The 25,687-nt window shown below is 46.5% G+C and overlaps 1 protein-coding gene and 1 long non-coding RNA gene across 9 annotated transcripts in view; one reads left to right on the top strand and one right to left on the bottom strand.

Moving 5' to 3' along the window:
- Nucleotides 1-6,421: 6,421 nt before the first annotated feature.
- On the bottom strand, nt 6,422-20,670 carry LOC141575905 (uncharacterized). Of its 2 annotated transcripts, none has more exons than XR_012503997.1 (4): nt 20,406-20,670; nt 18,778-19,010; nt 15,527-15,656; nt 6,422-13,929 (listed from the first exon to the last, which is right to left on the bottom strand). It is a non-coding gene; the product is annotated as an uncharacterized LOC141575905 (long non-coding RNA). The 2 variants fall into 2 exon arrangements; XR_012503996.1 differs by having other exon boundaries at nt 6,423-13,929; nt 20,400-20,668.
- Nucleotides 20,671-20,765: 95 nt separating this feature from the next.
- LOC141575942 (uncharacterized) overlaps nt 20,766-25,687 on the top strand; it is a 147,959-nt gene continuing 143,037 nt past the window's right edge. For all 7 annotated transcript variants that reach the window (XM_074357784.1, XM_074357791.1, XM_074357790.1 and 4 more), the window contains exons 1-2: nt 20,766-20,992; nt 22,404-22,782. The gene's annotated coding sequence lies outside the window, so the exon portion shown is untranslated. The remainder of the gene's footprint in view (nt 20,993-22,403; nt 22,783-25,687) is intronic.

The raw sequence follows: 25,687 nt of genomic DNA, 5'->3' as shown, positions 1-25,687 counted from the left end.
GGTGAGGGAGGGGTGAGGGCTGGGCCACACAGGGAGGTGTCCCCAGAGGCTACTGTTGGGACCAGAGCAAAGAATGGCCTCAAACCACCTGTATGGAATAATTCAGTCACAGAACACATCCTGTGGGCACTTTCTGGGTGGGAGCTGTCTGGAAAGCTCTGGGAAGGTTTCTGTCCTTGAAGAGACACATGGAAATGGAGGCAGGTGTTTAAATTTTTCCTCTCACACAGCATGAGCTCTTCCACAAGACTTAAAACTCTCTCCACATCCAATAGTTACAGAGGAGGCAGGAGCAGGGGAAGATGTCATAGACCAAAAAAAGGACGATCTGGATCCAGCAGGAGACCCCGAGCTCCCTCCTGCCGCTCCTGCAGCTCCTCCTGAACCTGCATCTGCACCTGGACTGCTGGGCAACGGAGAACCATTTCAGGCATCACCACCGCCTGGGGCAAAGCCCCCTCTGCACCCACCCACACCTTCTTCTCCAAAATGTTCTCCAAAATCCCACCGTCAGTCTGCCCTCCTCCCCCTCCCAAACGACGTCCCTTCCAATGGAGATGTTTTTGTTTGGTTTTCTTTAGTTTCCCTTGTGTGTTTCACATCATTTATGGCATCCTTTATTTTTCTTTTTAGAGTTTCATTAATAAAATATAGACTTTTCCCCTTTAAATTTCGCAATTCAGGAGCATTTGGGGCATTCACAATGTTCTGCGACCATCACTATCATCTAGTTTCACACTATTTTTTTCCTCAAAGTGAAACCTTGGATCCAGAGCGCGCACTCCCCTCCCTCCTCACCCAGCCCCTTACAACCACAAGTCCTCTTTCTCTCTGCGTGTCTTTACCTCTCCTGGGTGTTCCCTGTCAATGAAACTTTAAAAAACGTTTTTGTGGTCCCTGCCCACATGTTTTAAGCTGGGGCTGGTGATTTTTTTTTTGTTTGTTTTCACTTGAAACAGCATTTTTATCATTTTAAGGGTATATCCAGGGGGATTAAAGATGTGATGTACAAAATGAAGCCCTTTTAGTAACTCTGAGCATAATCTCAGGGTAGACACTGCTGTTCCCCCTGTGACACCACAGCCAGAAGACATAAGGGATATGCTTAGCTCTTCCTGTGGCAAAAAAAAAATAAATAAAAACAAAAACAAAAAACAAACAAATCAAAAAAATTAGCAATAGCCAAGAAAAATTGCTTGAAAATCAAACCACAACCTGGAAAATGCATTCCTCATAACACAAGGTTTGAGAAAGTTTTCCCATTCGTGTAGTCCAAAATCCTTTCGAAATGCAGTGTTCTAAGCAGAAACAGAACAGGCATGGGCAGTTCCAATGAGAGGCGATGCAGGTGGCCAGTGTGTGTTAGAGTTGCTTGACTTCTCAGGTTAGAATACAGGCAGAGGGAAACACTGCAGAGAGAGCACCGGTCACCATCACACTGGCGGGTCTTTAGTCAGGTGACAACCAGCCCTGGTGACAATGTAAACAGGCAGAGGCTCCTGCAGATCCCATGGAGGGAAGAGAGAAGGGACGCTCCTCTTCAGGACAAGAGGGTGCAGGACACATCAAAGGGCCACAGATGCAGCTCTTCCTCAGAAGTTCTGATCCTTAAAGTTCATCCCACTAAAATCCTTACACATCAGTTCAAAGATGCCTTTTCAAGGGTGATCATCACAGCACTGGTTGAAACAGTCTGAATTAAAGCAACACTATTGTTGATGGAGAGGGGATGGGGTCCATTCGTTCTGGTACATGTGGATGAATGAATGCTGTGCAGTTGGAAAAGTGGGTGCCTGGTCTCTACCCAATGACAAGGGAGGCCTCAGGGTGGAAGTATGCAGACCCACTGTCTGCATCCAGGGTCCCATCTGCAAGACCACATATGTGTGAAATCAATACAGATGTAAATTGATCTAATGGTGAGTGTGTGAGAGACAGAGATGGAGAGAGACACACTGAGAGACACAGAGACTGAAGCATAAGCACCAAATCATTCAAGACAGTCACCTCTGTGGGTGGGAGTTACAAATCTCTTTTCTTTTAGGCAATATTTCAATTTTTCCTACTGTGTCTGTATTACTCTACTAATTCTAAAAGGATTAAAATCCTATCTTAATGTGACCCATTCATTACTCATCTATGGAGTAATTAAAATACACTTATCCTATTTTAAAAAGAATTTAAAGTCTTCTCAGGATGCAGTTCCATGTCAGCTCCGTGGCAGCCGAGGTTCTCCAGGAGGTCGTGTCTCTTCTGAATCAGCATCCAAAAGAGGTGAGGAAGTAGTACCAGACTTGGACACTGAAGACTACAATAGATGAGAGATTCTGTTGAGAGAAATTAAGACCTACATTCACAGAGAATAATCCCATATTCATGCAGCAGAAGGCTTCATTCTACTAAGATGACAATAGTCCACGAATAGATCTAAGGATTCAAAGAATGCCTACCCAAAATCCCAGGTGGTGTTTTGCAGGAATTGACAATGAATCTAAAATTCATGTGGAAAATCCAGGGGCTCAGAATCCAGTTGCTCTTAAAAAAGAAAAACAAATTTCGAGGAATGGAGCCCATGTTTAATACAAAAGCATTTTAGGCTGAAGATACCTGAGATTCAATAGAAGGAGAAGAAACCTGTCATGGAAGCCAATTCTCTCCTCTCCCTTTGCCCTATTAAGTTAGGTTGATAAAAACATTTAACGTTCACAATTTAACATGGTAGTTACTTTTCTGGTTGGCTCCTGCGTGTGTATAAATAAACCGTTTCTCTCGTTCATCTCCTCTTTACTTCTGTGGGCCCTTTGGGAGGGACTCTGGATGATGGGGACCTGCTCTTTTCTCACCTTCTTTAGTGACAAATTTTGTCCATGGTGAAGTGCTTAAAAAAAGAAAAGGCTCATTAGTTTTGAGTCAGATTTGGAAAATGTATACCTTTGGAGACCCCCTCGAGGAACAAGGGGGTTTAATACTGCTGGGAGAATTTACTTGTCCAAATGGCTAACAAGACGCTATTTGCTTTTTTTTTTTTTTTTAAATATTCTTACCCTAAAACAAATACCCTACCTAAACCTCTTGGATGATCAAATAGAAAGAAAAAAGGAGAATCATGTCTGGCCTAAGAACACTTCCTTAACAAAGCGGAAGGACACAATCAGATTCAGAACAAAAATTAAAATCCATTTATACCATCAACCCTCCCACTCTTTTGTACACTGTCCTCATGTAATCTGCCAGATGGAGCCCTGGAGAAGGCCCTTTGCCCGGAACTCGTGCTCATTTTCAGAACTATGTGAAGAGGGAGGTTGGTCCCCAGGGCCTGAGAGGGGCTATTTGTGAAATCTTCTCTGCTGAGACCCAGCGGACTGAAGACAACTGTGTGCTCTAAGGGAGAGAGTGCACACCGAGCCTCTGTGGAGGCATCTCTGAGATCATCCCAAAGGCACACAGCTCTAACTCTGGACATGGGAATTTTTGATTGGCATCTTAGTTGGAAATCTCCTCCTGGATAGAAAGAAGCAGATTCAAGATGTTGCAATTGGATGGGCAGGTCGGCCTCTCGAATTTGTCGATGAGGAAGACACGATATTCTCTGCAGAAGTAGGAACACCCATCCCTGCTCTGCTGACTTCATCTACAGAGAAACAGAGATGCGGCTCTAGGGGGAATTAAACACCCACCAGCCCTTCTTACCGACGTCAACGTCCCCACTTTATTCTCCTGTCAGGTCTCTGCACAAAACCTGTGGCTCAGCCCCAAATATCACTTACCCATCACCCTGAAACACTCTGTGTCTGTGAGCAACTCGAGCATTAAGGACTGTGACCGTTACTGTCAAATCGTTTCCCCATTTCAGCCCGTCTCCCGCCATCATCCCAGCCCAACCTCGGTGTCTCTCTCCAGTTCTGCAGCACTCATCTCACTGGCTTCCCATCAGGTTACCTTGCCCTACTTCCATTGCTTATTCCCCATATGTTACCCACAGCGGTCTTATTAAAGTATGAATCAGATCAATTTGTTCCAGTTTGCAAAATACTCTCGTGATTTTCCATTGTATTCAGAAGGATATCCGGAGTCCCTACCAAGGCCCTGTGTGATCCGGTCCCTCACCCGTCTCTGCAACCTCAGTTCTCACCGTTCTGCTCCAGCCCATCTTCCCCGCCCAGATGGTCCCCACCAGGAGAGCTGTGTTTGTAACTCCAAGTCTCGTACTTACACTTCTCCCGGCCTGAGAGGCTTTTCTTGTCTGTTACCTATGTGGCTTATTCTTTTGCTTCATTCAGGACTTTGTTCAGATTATTTTACCCTCAGAGAGGACTTATCTGATCACATTATTTAAAATAGCACGCACATATTTCCTCTTCAAACATTTTCTCTCCTAATATGTTTTAGGTTTCTTTGTGGCAATTATTGGTACTTGGCAGTACATAAAATATTTATTTGCTTACTGATTTATTGCCTACCTATCTTACTAGACCTATATTCACGGAATCTCAAATAAATGCTTTAAGCAGTAACTTTCAAACCTCCTTTAAATGAATTCTTTTATAAGTTGAGAATTTCAGAAGCTTCCATGTGTTGCTTAGGGGAAAAAAGAGAAATGATTCAGTTTGAACTAGGTTATTAAGGACCTGGGAGTTGGTTATTTATTTTATTCATAGTAGTGTATATCTGTTAATCCCAAACCCCTAATCCAGCAAAAGACCGAGCTGATTAGTATGTATAAATTTTTTTCCTTTTAAAGTTGGATTGTTTGAGATCTCTTTTCTTCTTTGTTCTTTTTCTTTTTTTAAAAAAGAATTTTTCTTATTATTGTTTTACATTGAGGTACTGGGAATTGAACCCAGCACGTACTCTACCCCATGAACTATACCCTCCCCTCCAAAGACAATTATTTTTGTACTTTGACAATACCATACTGAATTAATAATTTTTTACTCCATTTTCCCTTCAGAGAGTTTATAACTGAGGGAGAGTCAGAGGAAGCCCTGGGCCAACCCGTCCTACTCAGCGGTTTACTACACAGCAGAAGAGATTGGCTGTCGCCAGGCCCAGCTCACCTTTCTGCACTTAGGGCCGACTCAGGCCACTTCTCTAAACAGCAGCGTGTTAAAAGCAGCAGAAAGCCAACTAGCGAGCAGCAATGACAAAGCTGACTTACCTGCAGTTGGATAACATCTGCTCTGAAACCAACCTCTTAAAGCTTTTCTTCCTATTAGTGGATGGTTTTCAAAAATATTCCCAAGGAGATGAATCTCACTCTATTTTTCTGGATTTCTTGGGCCTTCTATGACTTTAACTGCAGGCTTGGTTTTCTGCAGAACATCTGCAGGGAAGCCAGCCAGAACACGTGAACAGACCCTGCAGGCCACGGCTGACGCCTCCGGTCAAAGCATCCTTGTTGTGCAGAGCCTACGTTCATGGGACCATTTTCATGACTGCTGTAATTAGTTCTCATCCAAGTGTCCCACCGAAAATGTTTCTAGTTGGAAGGTGGTCTGACGCAGATGAGCAGTGGGGATGTGGGATGCAGATGGCAGACAGACTGCAAGGAGAGAAGGGAAATGTTTCCTCAGGCTTCAGTTGGGAAGATTTATAATTTTCATATGGACATTAAACTGGGTCAGGCTGAAGCGCCATTTGCTCTAAGACGGGGTGATGTACACGTATCCCTACAACTTCTAAAAAATATGTTGAATTTGGACGTGACAGCCTAGGGGACAGACAGCTTAGAGTGACACCTACGTTCCAGGATGCCTATGATCTCGGGCTCACAAAGAGGAAAAGAAGACACATATTTTGCCTGTGTAGTTCTATGTGACATTATTTGGACCCTTGCCGGATGGTGTAAGATCAGAAATCATGTAGTCTTTCTTACGTCGCAAAGACGACAATTCTTCTTGATGAGTCAGCAGACTGTTTCCAATGGCCCGGGGTCTGTGCCAGACATTAGCTGTCTAGACAAATACCACACAGCCCCCCATCCCTCAAGGAGATCACAGTGTGTCATGGAAGAGACAAATTTAAATAGGTTTTCAAAACAATGTGGTAAGAGTCACTTGGCATCATGTATACTGTATGTTCAGAGGGGCTCTTGCACTGCCTGGGGCAGGGTTCTAGAAGGTAGGGAAGGTGTCAGAGAGGAAATGCTTTCTGCACTGACATCTGAAGGATTCCAGCAAATCTCTAGACCAGGAGGGTGCGTGGTGGGGACGGGATTCTCAGCAGCTTGCGTGTCTCGTGCAGAGGTCTGGTCGTGTCTAACAGCACTTTGCAATTAGGGAAGGAAGGTCAGTGAGGCTAGAGGCTGTGGGAAACTAACGGAAGCTGAGGCTAAAAATAGCAGCAACTAGGTGTGACTTTAAATCAGGGAGCGTGGACTTCCTCACATACGCAGCAGGGAATTCTTTGGGGTTTTAAGGAGGAGAGTGACACAGATTAGCCATTAAAAGTGAGCAAAGTGGATTGTTCACTCTAAAGAACAGCACTGGGGAGACTAGCAAGGGGTGTGAATTAATGCAGTGGGGAGCGAGGAGCAGGGACTTAGTTGGGGGACATTAAGGAATAGAAATGTAGTACTGACGGGGGTGAGGGAGTGGAAAAGTAAAGGAAAACTCCCAAATGTATGTCACGGAAAACAGATGGGATAGTGATGCCATTGTTTGAAGAAGTAAACCTAGTTCTGAGCGAGTGTAAATTCAAACACACAGAGCTTGAGATTTATATGTGCTAATCAAGTGGGAATGTCTACTTGTCAATTATAAGTATATTTCTGGGACTGAAATGAAATGTCCTTGCTGGAAAAGATTTGACAGTTAATCAGTGGACAGAGAGCAGTTGAAGTCACGGGAATAAATGCCACCCACCGACAGTTTATCAAAGAAAAGGGAAGGTGGGCACTTCTGGTTCAGAAAATATGGAAGACTGGAAAATTGAAGACCCACTCACTAAAGACACATAAAAACGTAGGACACAATGCCGCCAATATTTTCTTGTTTTTTTTTTTTTTTTTTTACAGGCACATTTATTGTGGTATGATTCCTGTATAGTAAATTACACATATTTCACATGTACTATTTGATGAATTTGATAGATGTCTACACCCAGAAAACCATCATCGCAATCAAGATAGCTAACATTTCCATAACTCTCCAAGAGGGACACTTTTCCAATTACCATATTTATCCCTTCCCATCCCCTTCTCTCCTTGGTAACCGTAAGTTTGTTTCTCTATGTCTGTGGGTCTGTTTCTCTTTTGTAGTTAAGTTCATTTGTGTCTTTTTTTCGATTCCACATATAAGTGATATTATATGGCATTTTTCTCTTTTTCTGGCTTACTTCACTTAGAATGACTATCTCTACATCCATCTATGTTGCTGCAAATGACATTATTTTGTTCTTCTTAATGGTTGAGTAGTATTCCTTTGTATAAATATACTACTACATCTTTATCTAGTCAGCTGTCGATGGACATTTGCGTTTTTGCCATGTCCTGGCTATTATAAATAGTGCTGCTGTGAGCATTGAGGTGCATGTGACTTTTTGAATTAGAGTTTTCTTCTGACATATGCCTGGGAGTGGGAAGGCTGGATCATGAGTTAAGTCTATTTTCAGTTTTTAAAGGAAATTCCATACTGTCTTCTCTAGTGACAATGCAGCCCTTTTTGTGAAAGCAGAGCCATGCTCAGAAAGTAACGGGTATTTCTAGGGGCCAGATATGAAGCACAGTGAGTGTGGCCTGTTCAAAAATCAAAGGACAGTCTGCCAGGGCTGGAGAAGAGTGACAAGGGAAGTGTGGTACAGGTAGGTTTCAGACCACATGGGGACCTGACAGGCTGGGATAAGGAGCCTGGACTTCTATTCATCCCTTGGTAACCATGGGGCACTGGTTTCAGGACTCCCCCCTGAAGTCAACATCCATGGATGCTGACGCCTCTTGTATAAAATGGCATAGGACTTGCATGGAACTTATGTGCACCCTCCCATGTACTTATATATTTACAAACATTTTTTATTGAGTTATAGTCATTTTACAATGTTGCATCAAATTCCAGCTTACAGCACAATTTTTCAGTTATACATGAATATACACACACATTCGTTGTCACATTCTCTTTTGCTGTGTCCTCCTGTTTACTTCAAATCATCTCTGGATTACTCACTGTATCTAATACAACATGAATGCTATGTAAGTAGTTGTCAATGAATGGCAAATTCAAGTGTTGCTTTTTGAAACTGTTTTTTCACGAATATTTTCAAACCACAGTTAGTTGAATCTGCTGGATAGGGAGCCCCTAGATACGGAGAACCCCCAAGCTCTTCCTTTTCACCTCCTAAATTTCCACTACAAGCACTGAAGTGGTCCAAACATAGAAGAGCGCCATCTACCTGCTGGAAACCCTGAGGAATTCCTTCAGCTTATGTAGCACAGGAGAGAAAGTATAGGGACAACTAGTGGGAAAGGACAGCCTGCCTGGAGAGGAAGGAGGAAAGACCGCAGTGGAAGCCAGCTCGCACCCTTACTGGAGCTAGCTGATAGCAGTGAGGGACGCCGAGGAACTGGGGACACGTCACATGGGGGGCAATCCTGGCCGCCAGATGCAGGGTTCGCATAGCTGGGACCAAGTTTGCAAGATCAAAATAACAAGGGGGGAGAGGGGCTGCCTCAGTCCCGGGATCCTGACAACAGCCGCAGCACCATGACCCCAGCTATTGCGGCTCCCCTAGTAAGCCAGAAAAAGGAAACTCTGAGCCAAGATATTGCAGATTCCACCGCAGCCACACGGATAACTAGATCTCTAAGCTGACAAAATGTAACCACCAGAAACAGGAATCTTTCCTTTTCTCTTCATTTGGACCTTTGGACAGGGAGCCACACATCTCTGACGGGAACCACCTTTAATCCGATAGAGAGCTCACTTTTTCAGGAATAAGCATGGAGAAAAAGAGTGGGGTGATGGTTTAAAGCGGAAGTCAAAGCGGAAGCCCATCTGAGAAATGGTAAAAACATGCATCTCAATGAATCCGAGTTAAGGCGAAAAGAAGGGGAAGGTTAAGTAAATCTCTATCCACCAGAAAAGACTAGCCAGTCATAAAAAGACAGCACTTTAAATCAAGAAAACTTTTTTGGTTTTTTGGTGATGAAAAACAATGCCATATTTTAAAACAAGGCTTGGGCCATCAACAAAACCCTGAGAGTTGTTGAGGAGGAGAACATAAAGCTTCATATAGACATGAAAGTGTTCCAAGTCCACTTCTCGAAAAATCTTAGCCAATCATGTGTCCAGTTGATTTGAAAATCCCGATAAGTAAATAATTCAAAAGTGGGAAAGACATGGTATTAAATAATGGTAGTGAGCAATGAAATCCGAGAAGTTTATAGCTATATTTCATTGTTAATATAACAAACTGGAAGCAACGGTCTAAACATAGTAACTGGAGGACACATACACACACACACACACACACACACACACACGCACGTACACACACAAAATCTGGAACAGCAGAGAGGTAAAATATGCTAAATTTATCATTATTGAGGAACAGGATCTAATAGGTTATTTCAGTTTTGATAGTGTTATAGGAATACCGGTCCAATTACATATAAAGTTATGAACTTAGAGATGATTTATAAAAATTTAGAGAGAATTTTCATTAAAAGGCAATATAGCTTCCAAATCATTGAAGAGAAAATTAACAATAAAAAAATTAATCAATCCAGCTAATATGGAGTAACAGAGACCATATTTACCACCCTAAAATAAACCACAAAATGGATACAATATATGAAGCAATGATTTTTAAGAGAGGTGAAAACGATCATCCACTAGGACCCTGTCCTGCCACCACTATACCGAGGCTGCTAGGCCTCCTACTGCCATTACCAATAATGTCCACCAAGAGGTGACATTTCCTTCCTCTGCTCCTACTGCAGAGCCAGTCCTGAGCAGTCCTTTTGCAGGTTTTGGCAGGCAGCTCCCAGAAGTGCTCTCGTGGACCTTGGTCCCTTTTGGCCACCAGCAAAGGGATCAAGGATGAGCAGTGAGCCTCCTTACTCATCCAAACTCTAGGAACCTATCTAATTTCTGAGCAGGGCTTCACTCTTCTCTGCTGTCTGGTACTCTCTGCCCGGCTTCCCGTGTCCCCAGTTTGGGCAGCTTGCACGCTGGCCACGGCCCATCAGAACCTGTTCCCCCGCCAAGAGGCAACGTGTGATCTTGAGTAGGGCTCCAGGCCTCTGGAGCAGCCTGGCTTGGACTGCGTCCTGGCCCTGGGTGCGCGAGCTCCACGTCCTTGGTTGAGTCAGTTAACATCTCTAAGCTAAGTTTCTTCATCAGTAAAATGAAGACATATCAATATGGAAAAATAAAGTCAGAATCGGGGGGGAATAAATTCCTAGTGACTGAAGATTTTTTTAATTTTGAATTATACAGCAAAAGACATCATACAAATTTTACTACTTCATAATTCTAAAGGACAGCTTCTACTGTTAAAACTAATGCATGCACATACACACAAACACACGTGCAGACACACTGACTCTGGCCCACATACATTCCCTACACACACACGTACATGGACTCATGTACCACACACACACATAGCATACACACAACCACACACATCCCCAGGCACGTGCACGCACAACCACACACACACTCACAGTCATGTACCACACAATTCCCCAGGTGCGTGAGTGCACACACACACGTCATACACACCTTTGGCGTTATTCTAAATCAATTTACAATTGAGGGTCTCAGTGTCCATTGTTTTATCCGCTCAGAAGATCCTGACTTTGGACCGTGAAGCAGGAGCCCCTCCTCTCTGGAGATGGTCTTTGCCACTTACAGTCTCAGTAGAGCCAACATAAATGCTCTGGACCCTTGGAAGTGCAGGGCCAGAGCATACCTGGGAGCTCACATTTTATATATCGAAACATTTTAAGTGCAGTAGGTTCTAAAGTCCTGCCTTTACAAATATACATTCATTATAAGGGGGAAGGCCATGTTCAAAATTAGAACTACCAGACTCAGGGGAGTCCTGCAAAGAAAGTGAGCGTGTGGCAGAGCTGATTCCCACACTCTGATCACTAGCCTGACCCTTTTCTTCCCAATGCTGGGTCCATCCCTTGCCATAAGTGGCCTTGGATGTGCACAGGGGGACACTCAGATTTCACGTCCGGGCTCTGCCTATAACCTCCATGCAAACAGCTGCCCTTTGGCCTCTCTGTGAGTCCTGGGAATCTGAACTCCGGGGAGAGCCGGTGCTGGCACTAGAAATGGGTCAGGGGCTGCTGAGGCAGGGCATTCGGCGTCCTGGGTTTCTAGAGCATGGGATGGAGCCAATGACCATGTCCCCTTGGCCTTGCTGACTCCACCCGATGGAGGGCTGGCCAGAGGAAGTGTCAGGGCCAGGGGAACCTTCTGCAGTGCAGGACCCAGGGCAGCGGGGGGCCCGGGTCTAAGGAGAGAAGCCCTAAGGAAAAGTCTGTGGAGGCTGTAAGGTACCTTCATTCCCATTAATTAAAAAAAACAAAAGCTTACCACAGGTGTGCGGGGGAAGGATTTTGTTATAACAAGGGAAGGCACTTGCCAAGGTCTGGCCATAGAGGGCTGCTGGGTTTGCCAGGTTGAAGAGGAATCGAGAGACCGTTTGCCTCCCCTGGGTCTAGACACTGCTTGAATTCTTCCAGGTGACACTTAAATGCAGTGACACATGGAACTCTCTAAAGTTGTTAAAATATTCATGGTGAGCCATTCAACTCTCTCCTCATTCTTGGTTACGAAAGCACGATAAACACAGGTGGGAATCTCATCAGCCTGTTGGTTGGTTCACTGTCCATCTGGCGCCCCCTCTTGTAGGAGCCTTTATCACATCACCCAGGGCTGACCCATCTCAGGATCACAGCTGATTTTCCACAGGTGGCACCACTTGCTGGTGACACGAAGGAAGCATGTTAGCCACCTCCCAAACTCTGAGGCTTCTCCTGGGAGGAGCCTGCAGACACCCAGTCCAGCCTCTGCACAATGATGCTCCTCAGTGTCATTCCCGGCTTGCTGCTCTGGCCTCTAGCTCTGGCCAGAACCTCGCTGAATTGTAGATAAATGTCCCCCATGCACCACGTCTAAGCTTGGGGTCCAGAGGTGACCATGGTTCTTATTTTCTTCCCATCGATGGATTGTTTGATCTTCATGTAATCGTGTTGGCAGGAAGGCCAGTACCGCCCTCTTGAGGCCTCCCCGAGCCGCCTCTGTCTATAACTGTCCTAGCGCCCCAGGGGATCGGGTCTGAAGCCTGGCACTCAGACACGAGGATGACAGCTGGAGAGACAGGAATCCACTCCTGCTGTGGCTTCTGCTGAGGCTCGATATGGCCATACAAACGGATCCCACAGGCCCTGACTTCACTTGACTCGCTGCAGGGATGCTCCCACACTGCCCCATTCCCCCCAGAGACCGAGGGCTTTCTGCTTGTTCCTGAAGGCCCCACCCCCGAGGGGGCACTGGGTCCAGTGGAGCATCCAGCCTGGTTCCCCGCCAGCCCTTAGGGCTTTGGTGGGGCCTGGAACATCAACTACCCTCCCCTTAGCGTCCCGTTTGTCCTTTCCAGCCAACAGACCTGGGTCATAAGCACTTTAACTCACCTGAGGGTGTTTTCCTCACTTCAGGGGCAGTGAGGATGGGGCTTCTTCACACTCCAAGTGCCCCAGGTCTGGATGCAGACAGTCTGGCTCTCCCCCAAGTCCTGCAGTTCCCGGGCACACCTGCTGCTGGTCACAGTCTGTGCTGTGTTCTCTTCCAGGACAAGGGGTGCACTCTGACCCCCGCCCCGCCCCCACCAGCGGTGGCAGAGGCGGCGGACAGGCAGGTGAGCTGGGGCCTGAGACCGTGCCCGCAGATCAGTGCCCCAGAGGCCGCTGGTGACTAGAGGGGCCACGGGGCAGAAGGCAGCATGGGATGGGAGGAGGAGGAAGGTTCAGGATAAGGAGATGAAAGGGGGAACGGATAGCACTGTGAGGACCTCGGCCATGAAAGGGAAGAGAAATCACAGTGACAGCTGGAGCGGTGTCGGCGTTAAAAGCTGCGGGCTGTTTTTTTTAATTTTATTAATTACCAATATATATTGACAGATTTCTTATTTTATTAAAGATTATGTTCCATGTCATATAACAGGATAGAGTATGTTATTATTTATTAAATAATACATAATAGAAGATATACTAACATATTATCTTCTGTTTATTTATTAGCAGATAGTATATAATACATATGTAGGTGTTTATATACATAATATCTAATTCATGCATCTATATAATATATAACCCATAACAAATAATGTAAGATTATGATTAATATATAATATAACAAGATTACATAACAATAATGATGGAATATTACCCATTGTATGTCTTGGTTCATGACACATTCTCATCTTAGGTGCCTGTCAGAGGTATTTATGTATTAAAATTAATATTATAAGACACAGTTATGAACCTATCACCCAGCATCATAACAGGAATATTGACAGTGACATACTGTGTCCTCTTTCCCTATCCTGCTCTTGGCCTCTTCTCACAGGAATTAACCAGCATCCTGAATCCTGGCTTACCCTTGCCTTGTGTTACTTTCACACACACAACATTTAAGATCAGTTAAAACAAATGAACTGCAGGTACATGCAATGAAGTAGATGAATCACACACTCCATGTTAAATTGAAAAAGTAAGCCCTAGAAGGTAGCCGATAGTGTGCTATGCTTTTAACTGTGTATATATATGTCAACTAAACTCACTGAATTAAGAACAACTACAGCTAGAGTCCAGGTGGGTGAGGGGTAGATAAAAGGTGAGGTGAGCAGATTTGCTGCATGTGAGCGAGTTCCTTTCCAGTGACATGTCATTCTCTCTGAAGCAGGAGGCAAGGCCATCTGCCGGGAGACAGGGAAGAGACAGAGGGAAGGTTAGAGGTGTGCAGAGAGCAGAGAATGTTGACGCCACTGAGGGATAAGTGGGGAAATGTGCTCACTAGTGAAATCCTGGAGGATTGCCTGGCAGCGGCAACAAGGTGGGCATTGATTTGTAGCCTTGGAAATCTGTGCTGGGAGAGCCTGCTGCCTGCAGGCTCAGAACAAGTAGAGCTGGGTGAACCGAGATGGAAGTCGGCCTGGTGAGGAACTGAAAAGGTCAAGGCTCAAGGGGGTTTTGTCTGTCATAAAGAGAGTGCTGACTGTGGATGCAGAGCTGGAAGGTGGGGAAGTGGAAGTAAGAGGAACGTGGACAGGCAGGAAAGCAGAGGAGTCAGCGCATGATGCACCAGTGAGGGTGAAGAAGGGCCAGGGAGGCTGGTAGAGAAGCAGCTGGATGGCTAGAGGTGGGCACTTAAAGGAGAGAGGCTGGACCTGGGGTGGAGACACGCCCGGGTATGAGCCCGGGGGTAGGGTGAATGGGGGGTGGCTGGCTCAGGCTGACGGAGAAGAAGACCCTAGAATGACCATACTGGGTGGTAGAAGGAGAATGAACTTTGACGTCTTGATGGTAGGAGGCGAGGCAATACAGAGCTGGTGGTCCAGGTGCTCCTGACTGAGGCAGATGAGCAGGGAGGCAAGGGTGGCAGGCACTGCTAGGAAAGGATCTGGGTTTTCCATGTGCCCCCACGAGGGGAGGAGCAATCATCTGAAGGTGGAAAGTGAGCACAAGGAGGCCAACCCAGGCTCCTTGTCAAACGGGGGGTGTGAAGGTGCAAAGCGTCAACTCCAGAGATGGTGGCCCAGGAAGCAGGGTCCACGGGTGAAGTGAGGGGGCACTCAGAGAAGAGAGGGAGAAGAGTCTTCTGGGTGTAGGGGGAAGAGAGGCCCCAGGACAAAGGAGCACAGAGGCACAGTGATGAGGATGGACTGGCTCTATGGTGACACTGCAGGGATGGCTGGATCTTTGTCCTGAGGGCTTAGGTTGGGGGGACTACTGGCCTCATGAGGATCCTCCTCTCAGCAGCCTGGACAGAGGCTCTCGCTCCTGAGAGCTGTGTGGCCACCAATGTTCCCGGAGGGGCTCTGCCTCCATCTTCTCTTATCAGACTTTCCTGCCCAGCCCCCGACCGCCAGCCAGGGAGCCTGGGCCTCGCAGCTGTTTGCCGTGGAGGGACACAGGCTCCTCGGAGGAGCAGGCGGATCTCACTTTGCTCCGTAACCCAGGGCCTAGCAAAGCGCCAGCCCATGTGTGGGCCACGTAGGGGCTCGGATACTTACTATAATAACTCAAAGCAGTAGAATTGTAGAGCTGGAGGAAGTGACCACTGAGCTCACAGAGTTCACTGCCCACACCCCCATTCTACAGATGAGGAATCAGAGACCAAGCAGTGAAGCAGCCTTGGCCAAGGTCACGCTGCTCGTAAATGCTGGCCTGTGTCGGGCATGCCAAGTGATGAGCTGCAGTGAAGGGGCTGAGAGGGGTCTCTGGGGCCAGAGAGCTCGGGTTCAAGTCCCAGCTCTGCCATTTATTAGCCGTGTGATTAATAAATATCCTTACCTTTAAAGTGGAACTCATAGTGGTGCCAACTCATTGGGTTGTCATGAACACAGCATTCCTGGAACAGCAGGACAGAGTTCTGTAAGGGTTTGCTGTTGCTTTGGTTACAATTATTATCACCAAGTGAACCCTGAAATGAAGAACAAAGGCAGCAAGAATTTTTATTTTAAAGGATTTTCAAATCCTCTGATGAATGCTTCATTTCATCTATTCAAGTTTGCATTTGACCCTTATTAACAACTACACAATGGATGACTTTTGAGGCAATCTTGCTTCATGTCTTTAATTCTCACTAACGACACAGGCTATTTAACAGGCAGCAGTTTGTTTTCCAGGAAGAGGGACAAAAAGTTAAAAATGACTCGGTGCCTCTCGGTCCCCAGTGAGTTGGTTGTGACCTGTCAACAAAGCTTTGGGGAAGTGCCCGCTCCCCCTGGGCCCACTGAGCTGCCCCGCGCCTCCAAGGGGTGCTGTACCCCCACACGAATCCAGTCTCTTGGTTCCTATCTTTGCTTCAGATCCCTCAAGGACTGCCCATGCCCCAGGGCCCCATCTGCCCCACCAGCCTTGGCTGCTGGACTCCAGGACACCATCCTGGGTCTCAACCATCCCCTGTTCCTATGACAGCCCCACTACTCTATATTTTGTTCTTCAAGTGTGGGCTTCTGTGGCTCGCCACACTGCAGGCTTCTCCCCGTCCTCCACCTTGGGTAACTGCATCGTCCTGCATGGTGCCTAGCGAACCTGTGTGGAGGCAGGAAGAATACAGAACAACAGGTGCTCAGAGGGGCTGCCTTTCCCACTGCAGGGGCCCTAGAGAGCTTTCTCCCAGCTGGTTATTCACAGGCGCTGAAGCTGTGGAATCACGATCTCACCAATTTAAAGGGCATCATCACTAATTACAAAAGCAATCATTTCTTCAGTAGCAAAAAGAGAAAAGACTTTGTGTTCCCCACCTCCAACTTTTTTCCTCCACCTTCAGATGTTTCTCATCTCTGGGCAAGGGTAGAATGCAACTCACAGAATATTATTTTCAATGCCTTTTCCCACTCTGAAGATTGCTTTCCCAGAACCGATGAAGGCTAGAATGGTTTAGCTTCCCTGGACTGAGGATTCAGAAGCCTGGGAGGAAGGGGGGTGGGGGAAATGAGATAACTCAGCAATATTGAACCTAACAGAGACATTAAAAGGTTCTATTCTAAACAGAAAGGAAGCAGGATGCTATAGAAACAGGAAAACCATAGTTGGAAATGCAATAACGAGTTGCAAGAGAATAAACATAAAGATGAAAAAATGAAAAAGGACATCAAAATAAAAAAAGTTGGGAATGGGAGAGGGGAGCAAGAAAATATAGATTTTTTTCTTTCTTTTTTTTCTTCGTTATTCTTAGGATGTGTTGGAGCCTACGTGATTATCAGTCTAAAGGAAATAGATATAGTAATGGGCTGATATATTTGAAGAATAAGGTAACCACAAATCAAAAGCATACAATAGAGTCGCAAAAAAACCAAAAAGAAACAAACTCAAAATGGCTTAAAGACTTAAATATTAGACACGACACTATAAACTTTTCACAAGGAAACATAGGCAAAACATTATTTGACATACATCTCAGCAATGTTTTCGTAGGGCAATCTAAGCAACCCAAGCAACAGAAATAAAAGCCAAAATAAATAAATGAGACCTAATTAAACTTATAAACTTTTGCACAGCAATAGAAACCATAAGTAAAACTGAAAGACAACCTATGGAATGGGAGAAAATATTTGCAAAAGAGGAGACTGACCATGGCTTAATTTCTAGACTATATAAATAGTTCATACAACTTAATAAGAAAAAAATAAACAACCAAATCCAAAAATAGGCAGAACAACTAAACAAGCAATTCTCCAATGAAGACACACAGATGGCCAATAGGCATATAAAAAATGCTTAACATCGTTCAATTATCAGAGAAATGCAGCTCAAAACTACAATTTTATCATCTCACACCAGTCAGAATGGCCATCATTCAAAAGTCGACAAACCATAAATACTGGAGAGGCTGTGGAGAAAAGGAAAACCTCCTACATTGTTGGTGGGAATGTAGTTTGGTGCAGCCACTGTGGAAAACAGTATGGAGATTCCTCAAAAGACAAAAAAAAAAAAAAAAGACTTGTCACCTAATCCAGCATTCCCACTCCTGGGCATATATCCAGAGGGAACCTTCATTCCAAAAGATACCAGCACCCCAATTTTCACAGGAGCACTGTTTATAATGGCCAAGACATAGAAGCAACCTAAACATTCACTGACAGATGACTGGATAAAGATGTGGTATTTAGATATAACAGAATATTACTCAGTCATAACAAAGAAGGAAATAAGGCCATTTACAGCAACATGGATGGAACTGGAGATTATCTCACTAAGTGAAATAAGTCAGACAAAGACAAGTATCATATGATATCATTTATATGTGGAATTTTTAATAAAAATGATACAAATGAACTTATGTATAAAACAAAAACATACTCACAGACTTATAAAACAAACTTAAGAGTTTGGGATTAACAGATACAAATTACTATATGTAAAACAGACAAACGACAAGGATTCACTGTAGAACACAGGGAAGAATATTCAGTATCTTGCAACCTATAATGGAAAAGAACCTGAAAAAGAATAGACTATGTATATGTACAACTGAATCACTATGCTGCATACCTGAAACTAACAAAACAGCTGTATAACTGAAACTAACAAAACATTGTAAATCAATCACATTTCAATTTAAAAAAAACTGATAAGCTCTAAATTCCTTTATTCAAAGAAAATCTTGAACCCTTCCCTCTTACAAAATTTAAAATGGGTAGCTTGAGCAGGACCAAATTATACTGGATGGGCAGTTACATATCTTCTCCAGCACGTGGCCCATGCTACACACACAGCGTGTTTTCCTACAGGTAAGAACAGCCCTGACTGCACAGCGAGAGACTCTTTCTGGGACAAGGGCCTCTGTGGCAGTGGCCTCCTTGTCACCGCTCCATCTCACCAGGAGGCCAGGGTTTTCAGAGGGGAGGGGACATAGAGCTCATACACTTCAAATTGATTTCCCGAAAAAACTATGGAAAAACCAAATTCACCTGCAGTGTAGGAAACATGAGCAGGGCCCCTAAGCAGAACGACAAGCCCAAAGTAAGATGGCCCGATGTTCAGATCGGAACCAGAACAAAGACCACCTGGCCCCAGTTAAATGACCACCACCTCACCTGCAATGAACTGCTCGTACTCAATGTCAGGGATGTTTCTGTTGAGACTTGGGAGGTCAAAGGAGTCGGACCAGGGATCGGGGCTCTGCCAGTGGTAGAGGTGGCCCCAAGGGAATAGCACCAGTACCGGCTCCTCCATCTTCAGCAGGATCTTCAGGAGGAAGGCAATGTGGATGCAGACGTTCCTACGGAGGTTGAAGCCCTCTGGAGGGTTGAAGTCACACAGAAGGTACCTGGCAGGGAGCAAAGGAGAGCGGGTCTTCAGGGCCAGGCCTCTGCACAGGAATCCCGGCTTAGATAGAACAGATACAACGGGAATCCCTGCACAGCCCATGGCCTAGACTCCAGACACATTCAGCAGCTTCTGGTTTGTAAAGTGGAGGCACTGCCCACCCATCTCCATGTGGCCAATTACTTCAAGTCCGGGAGCAGTTGCGGAAGACATCTTGGCATCCGTCTAACACCACTAAGCACCTGACTAGCATCTGAGCACCCGTTCTCCAGGGGCTCTCAAACTTCTTGTTCTACAGAACCCTATACACTCTTAACAATTACTGAGAACTCCAAAAGGCTGCTATTTATGTGAGTTTAATCTATCAATATTTCCTGTGTTAGAAGTTAAATAAGAAGTTAGAAAAAGTGTATGAATTCACTTAAAAATATTAACAATCTACTGTATGTTACCATTCATACTCTTAAACAAAATATAATTCTATTTTTCAAAAGAAAAATCATTAGTGAGAAGAATAGCAGTGATTTTAATTTCTGCAAATCTCTTTTGGACTGGTGAGAGCTGAATTCTCCTATCTGCCTCTGCATTCCCTGTTTTGTGATATCACAGGCCAGGTTTTCCCTGGAAAACCCCGCAGGAACTCGGGAGAGCAAGAGTGTGCAAAAGGCAGGTGACATCCCGGCGTTTCTATGAAAATGGTCTTGCACCTCAGGGGCCTTGGATACACGTAGATAACTGCTGCCCTATCCAAGGCGAGACTCTTCTACACAAGAGCCAGGCAAGGGTCCTGGATTCTGTAATGAGTTACCGCCACCAAACCCCTCCCTTCTCTGTGTGTTTCTCACAACCTCCATTACTGCAGATGAGGATGTAATCCTCAACTGGGGCCTCTAATCCCAGAAGACTGCTAACTTCAAAAGGGAGGTTCCCATCTACCATCCCTACACCCCGCATAGTTTATTTTGAGTCAAGCCCTAGATAACTGCTAATCGGCACTGACCCTTGTGTCTTATTCCTGGGGTTGACTGAAGGAACCAACATCTGGATGGAACTGAAATTTCCCTGCAGGTAAACAAGGCTGATAAGCCACCCCATTCCAACATCTGATTCTGGGGCTCTTCAAAACCCGGGTAAGGCCCCGCTTCATCTAAGATGGGTCCTCCGCCTGCCCTTCCCGGAGGGTTCTGGGAGGCCGCGGCCACCAAGGGCGACCCAGACTCGCGGCCCCAGCTCCAGGGCCTGAGGGGGAGGAAAGCTTCAGGCTGTGCCCAAGCCCTGCCCCGCCCCACCCCAACACGCTCCCCGGCACCACAGCCCTCCCGGGCCACCGCCCCAACCCCGATCCCACCCCGGTTCATGTCCGCCGGCCCCGCCGACCGCGCGGACGTACGTTTACCGTCTGTGGGACGCCGCCCCAGACAGGATGTCGGCCGCCGACTGACCAGGCCAGAACTAGTCGCCCGGCCGAGCAAGCCGCCATCCCCAGCAGCAAGCACCGCCATGGTCCCGGGCAGCTGCACACTTCCGGAGCCCGCTACCCGCCCCAGAAGCGCACGCCGGCCCGCGCAGAGTGTGGCGTCTGTAACCATGGCAACTCCGCGGGGCCCTCCCCTAGCGCTTGCGTCGTGCGTCCTCCCGAGTCTAGTTGTGCGAGGGCAGAACTTGCGGAGCCAATGTGAGCCAGGGCGCGGCCAGGACGGGGGTGGGGGGAGGCTTATGGGACAGCTGGGCGGGGCCGGGGAGGGCGGGGCCGCGCGGAAGTCCTGACCTGCAGGTGGCGGCGGCCGGAGGCTGGGGCGTTGCTGCCACCAGTGGGCGGGGCAGGGGGGCAGCGGGGCAGCGGGGCAGCGGGGCGGGGGCACCCTCACCTGTCCGTGTGTGGGGATCAGCCTGGGCTCCGCGGCCTCCGCTTGCACCGGACGTGGACCCAGGCTACCGGTGGGCAAGATAGAGGACTGAGCCCAGGCACGCACGGCTGGCCAGGTAGGGCACCTGAAGTGCAGATCCGCCAGGCCCGCTGCCGGCCTTGAATGCGCGCTGCTAGGCAGTTTCCAAGAAGACGGGATCTGTCATAAGAGGGGAGGTAGGGCTTGGGTGCCAGATGTCGGGTTGGGTGCAGTCTCACAGGAGAGCCACTGTGAGAGGACGCAGAGCGGCCCCTGTGTTGGCGGGGCTAAGAGTTTGGGGTATAGGGTCGGGGTGGTGTGTGCCTTTCTCTGTGGTCTCCTCAGTCCAGAGCAAGGGGCTATGCTTCCCCCCTCCCCTCACTGCACTCCCTGCCTTCCCCAGCACTACCTGGGGTGTGGTCATGTCGGGGCAGGGAAGGCCCAGGGAAGGGGCTCATTCAGGGGCAGGGGCCACTCTGCAGGGATGCTGGACCTGACAGCAATGCAGTGCTTCGGAACTCCCCTGGGCTGGGTTTCTAACCAGTGGGATGGAAGGGCCTTTCCTTCCTGGGGTGCAGTTGGGGGAACTAGATACGTCATGAATGTCAGCCCTGAAAATGGAGGCTGCGCTACATCCATTCTTGGAGAGAAAAATCAGGCCCTTCCAGCCCAGGTGACTCAGAAAGTCAGTCAGCAATGTTCGGGGTCCCCAGTTTAGGCTTTCAATTAGAGTTGAGCGGCTCAGGAGGCCAGATCCCTGTCCGTGGCTCCAGGAGTAGGCTTTCTGCTGGGCGACAGGATCCTCACAAACACCTGTGTCTTTGTGGGTCTCTCCCCTCTGACAAGCTGGGAGGCAGGGTGCAGTTGTGAGAAATCGTGTTTCCATGAGGAGAGGGCCACCAAGTGGTGGGGGCACAGGAGACAGTGAGAAAGTGTCCCGCAGCCTTTCTGGAATCAAAAAACTGGCAAATGTGAAAAAGTGCATAATTTGTTTTATTGAACAGGCTGCTTATGTACGTTTGGAGGGCCAGGTTCAAGGACTCTGCATCCCTCCAGGACAATAGCCTCAAGAGAAGAACAGACAGAGCAGGAAGAGATGTGGGGTTTCTCCCAGGAATGAGGCAGAACAGGGATTTCTGCAGATTTGCAAGGAGACCCCTACCGCTGAGCACGGGGTTACAACCCCACGTGACCACTGTCGTGTTTGGCTTGGGCTCTGGGTCTGGCCTGATCATGTATTCTTCCAGCTGAGTTCCAGAAATTCAGAGGGTAGACTTTGGAACCTGGTGTGGAGACAGAGGGTCCTTATCCTGAGTCCCCTCAGCCTAATCACTGTAGCTGAGTTCCAACACCACCCAGGCCCCCAGGGTGGCTGTGGAGGGAGAGCAAGCCTGGCAGGTGACCCAGGGGTCCCACTGCTGTGCTCCTCCCTTATCTTTGTTCCCTTTCACCCCGGAAGGTGTGATTGTCTCATATCATGGTGACAAGCCATCTCTCTTCTCTGTCAGGTGGGATCCCCACCCCCGCTCAGCCTTCTTTCTGCATGGATGCTGAAGGACCAGGCTCACTTGAAGTTCTGAGTTTCAGCAGTAAGGTGGAAACAAAGAAACCAATGGAAACAAAGAAACAAGTCATTGGGGCAAAGCTCCCCACCATAGAGAAGCTGCCCTGAGTGGAAGGGAGGGTGTGGGCATGCCCATTTGTTTCATGTCTCCCAGTGCTCTTCCCTTTCTTATTGCAGACCTGCATGGTTACAACAAAATGATCTGCAAAACTGAAAATATTTACTCTCTGGCTTTTACAGAAAAGGCTGACCAGCCTCTGGCTCCCGTACCGGTCAACTGATTGGAGTACCTTTCCAGTTTGGAAACATCTGGGCAGGCCCAGGTTTGCAAAATTCTTTAAGAGTAGTTATGGAGTTTTGCTTCTAAACATTTTTATGGCTGTATACTTCTGAGCTGAGGTTGTGCTGTGTAATTCTGAGCCGGGATTTTCTCAAACTGTTTCTTATTTCTTATACCGGACACCCCTAAATTCCAAGGGGAATGGGATGTTAAGGAAGCCATGGAGTTTAGGAAAAAGATACAGATTTCATTTCCATTTAAGCATCGATGTATCTCCATCCTAGGCTGTATCGGTTCTGTGGTATTGATAGGGGAACTAAATAGCAACCAAATTTATAGAAAATAGTGGGTCATTGGGTACACAAGTTCTTCTTTTCAACATTTTTGTAGTGTTTGCAGTTTAAGATGACCGTTCCTGAGAAACAGGCAGGCTATTAGAATGAAATAGCCTTTTCCATGAACCATATTCAATTTTTATTTCGTAGACAGCAGGAAGGGCAATCACACATCCAACATTTGGGGACCTCAAAGATAAAACGTAACTTTCTGAGAGCACACTACCCCCGTCTCCCTCTGCTCTTTTCACTGTCCCATTGTCCCTGAAGGCTCTTTCGTATCTTCTGCTCATGACTCCAGTAACTCTTCCTTCTCGTCCCTCAGCTGGTAAGTTTACTTTTCTACTTTGACCAAGCAAACTGAAGCCAACAGAAGAGAACTTTCACCAGCAACTCCCAGCATATCCGCTCGCCTTCTGATGTCTGTGACCTCACTCTCGCTGCCCTACCTCTTATTACAGGTGACATCGAAAGCCAGATCATCCAAAAGTCACCAGGGGGCCCATCCATACAATCTTCTCTGGGCTGTCACTCCCACATCCATCCTCTCTGTCACTACCTCATCTATTTTGTTCTCCTGCTAGTTGGCTCCTATCAGTATATAAAAGTCCATCCTCTTAAAAGAAACAAACAGCACTCCTTGACTCTAATTGGCCCCCACCAATTGCCACCCCATGTCTTTGCAGCAAATCTTTAATGAGTAGTTTAAACTCACTGTCTGCATATTCTCTTGAGCCATTCCCATTTGCAACCACTCTGGCTTTTCCCCTGATCCCTCGCTCTATGGAAACTGCTCGGTCAAGGCCATCAGTGACCCCACGTTGCTAAATATAGTGGTCAGTTTTTAGTCTTCATCATGCGTGGCCCTTTGGCAGCACTTGACCCAGCTCTTCCATTTCTCCCCCCGTGTTCCTGCTTCAATTGACCTCCAGCCCATCGCTCTGCTTTCGATCCACTGGCTGGTCTTTTGCCAACGTCTCCTCTTTTTTCCAAATGTTTACTGCGAATGTGCCTCGGAGTTGGGTCCTGGGTCTCTCCTCTATCTCACTGCTATACTTTTGGTGGAAGCAACCAGACTTGGAAATTGACATGCCATCAATTTCTCGATTTGTCCAAAACTCCCGGATTGGCCTTTTCCATTTGGAACTCTCTCCCTGATACTCATATTCTTTTTCTTTCATTCATCTTTCTTTCACATTCATACATATGTTCTACTGTGTAAATTACTTTTCCAAATTTTGAATCAGTCCATACATATCATGTGAAATGCTCAGATCTCTATTATTTCCACTAAGATGCTTATTCTACCTTAGAACCTTTCTGTATTTATGTCAATAAAGTGAATAGTATTTCTACAAGCCTCATAGTTAAACAGTGTGATTGTTTGGGGCTATTACCTAACATGAAATAATGAAACATCAACATAGTCCTTTTTCATTTAATTTTATGTAATACCAAGATGAGGTTCTTGCACTGAAGACTGTTTTATTGAAATTTTACCTACGTTATGGACAGTCAGTTTATGTGAAAGCCCTCATTTCTCCCCTTTTCTGATATATTTACCATTTGGCTATTATAACATATACCTTGGCATGAAATAAAATTCCAAATCCATTCACATAATAAAATTAATACATTTAAATTATATTTTTTAATGTTAAAAAGAAAGAAAAAAACCCCAGACTCCTCTACCTATTAGGCATTTCTGTGGCAATATCTAATAGACTCCTTAATCATGACATTGAGGAACTGAGCTGATTCCAGCCCCTTTCCACCTGCTCAGCCCCATCTTGTCCCATCCCCTGTGGATGGAGAGGACATCCATCCCATTTTCCAGGTCCAGATGTTGGAACCATGTTCTTTCTCTCTCTTTCTCTTACACACACACACACAGCAAATCCAGGTTGTTAGAAAATTCTGGCTACTCTGAATTCATTAACCACCTACTCCCTGTTCCCCACCCTCCTAGGAGCCACCTTCAGCCCCTTGTTGGACACCATATAGCCTACTTCTTCCATCTTTGCTTTTCTACAATCTCATCCACACAGAGTCAGAGGGAGCCTATAAAAGCATACATTGAGGGGGTGGGTGTAGCTCAGTGATACAGTGCATGCTTAGCATGCATGAGATCCTGGGTTCAAACAATAGCACCTTCACTAAAATAAATAAATTAACCTCCTCCCAAGAAAACCCAAAACAAAAGCATAAATTGGACATCACCCATCCCATCAAAACTCACTAAAAGGGTCACCATTCCATTAGGAGCCAAAGTCGTCCCAAAGTCTTCCAGGACCCGGCCTGCTCTGCCTCTCCGCCCACACTCTCCCCATCACTCTGGGGGCCTCTGGCTCCGGCTCTTCCTTCTTCCTCCGGATCTATTCTGCTTCAAGTTCATTACTCCTTGAGATCTGCCAGGATTGCCTTATTCCCTCCTGCCTACCTCCCACCCCACCACCATCACCTGAGTTTGCTCATATCACTCTTATTTTTCCCCAAGCTCTTGCTACCCCCAACATGTTGCCTGTTTACTCTGCTAAAACTCTGAGCCCCCAGTGATGGGGAGTCGTGTCTATTTTGTTGACTAATAAAGCCCAAGAGCCTTGGGAATGGGTA

Source organism: Camelus bactrianus, chromosome 34, assembly GCF_048773025.1.
Source record: "Camelus bactrianus isolate YW-2024 breed Bactrian camel chromosome 34, ASM4877302v1, whole genome shotgun sequence".
NCBI lineage: Eukaryota > Metazoa > Chordata > Mammalia > Artiodactyla > Camelidae > Camelus > Camelus bactrianus.
The sequence above is the reverse complement of the archived record's forward strand: the minus strand, read 5'-3'. Positions and strand labels throughout refer to the sequence as shown.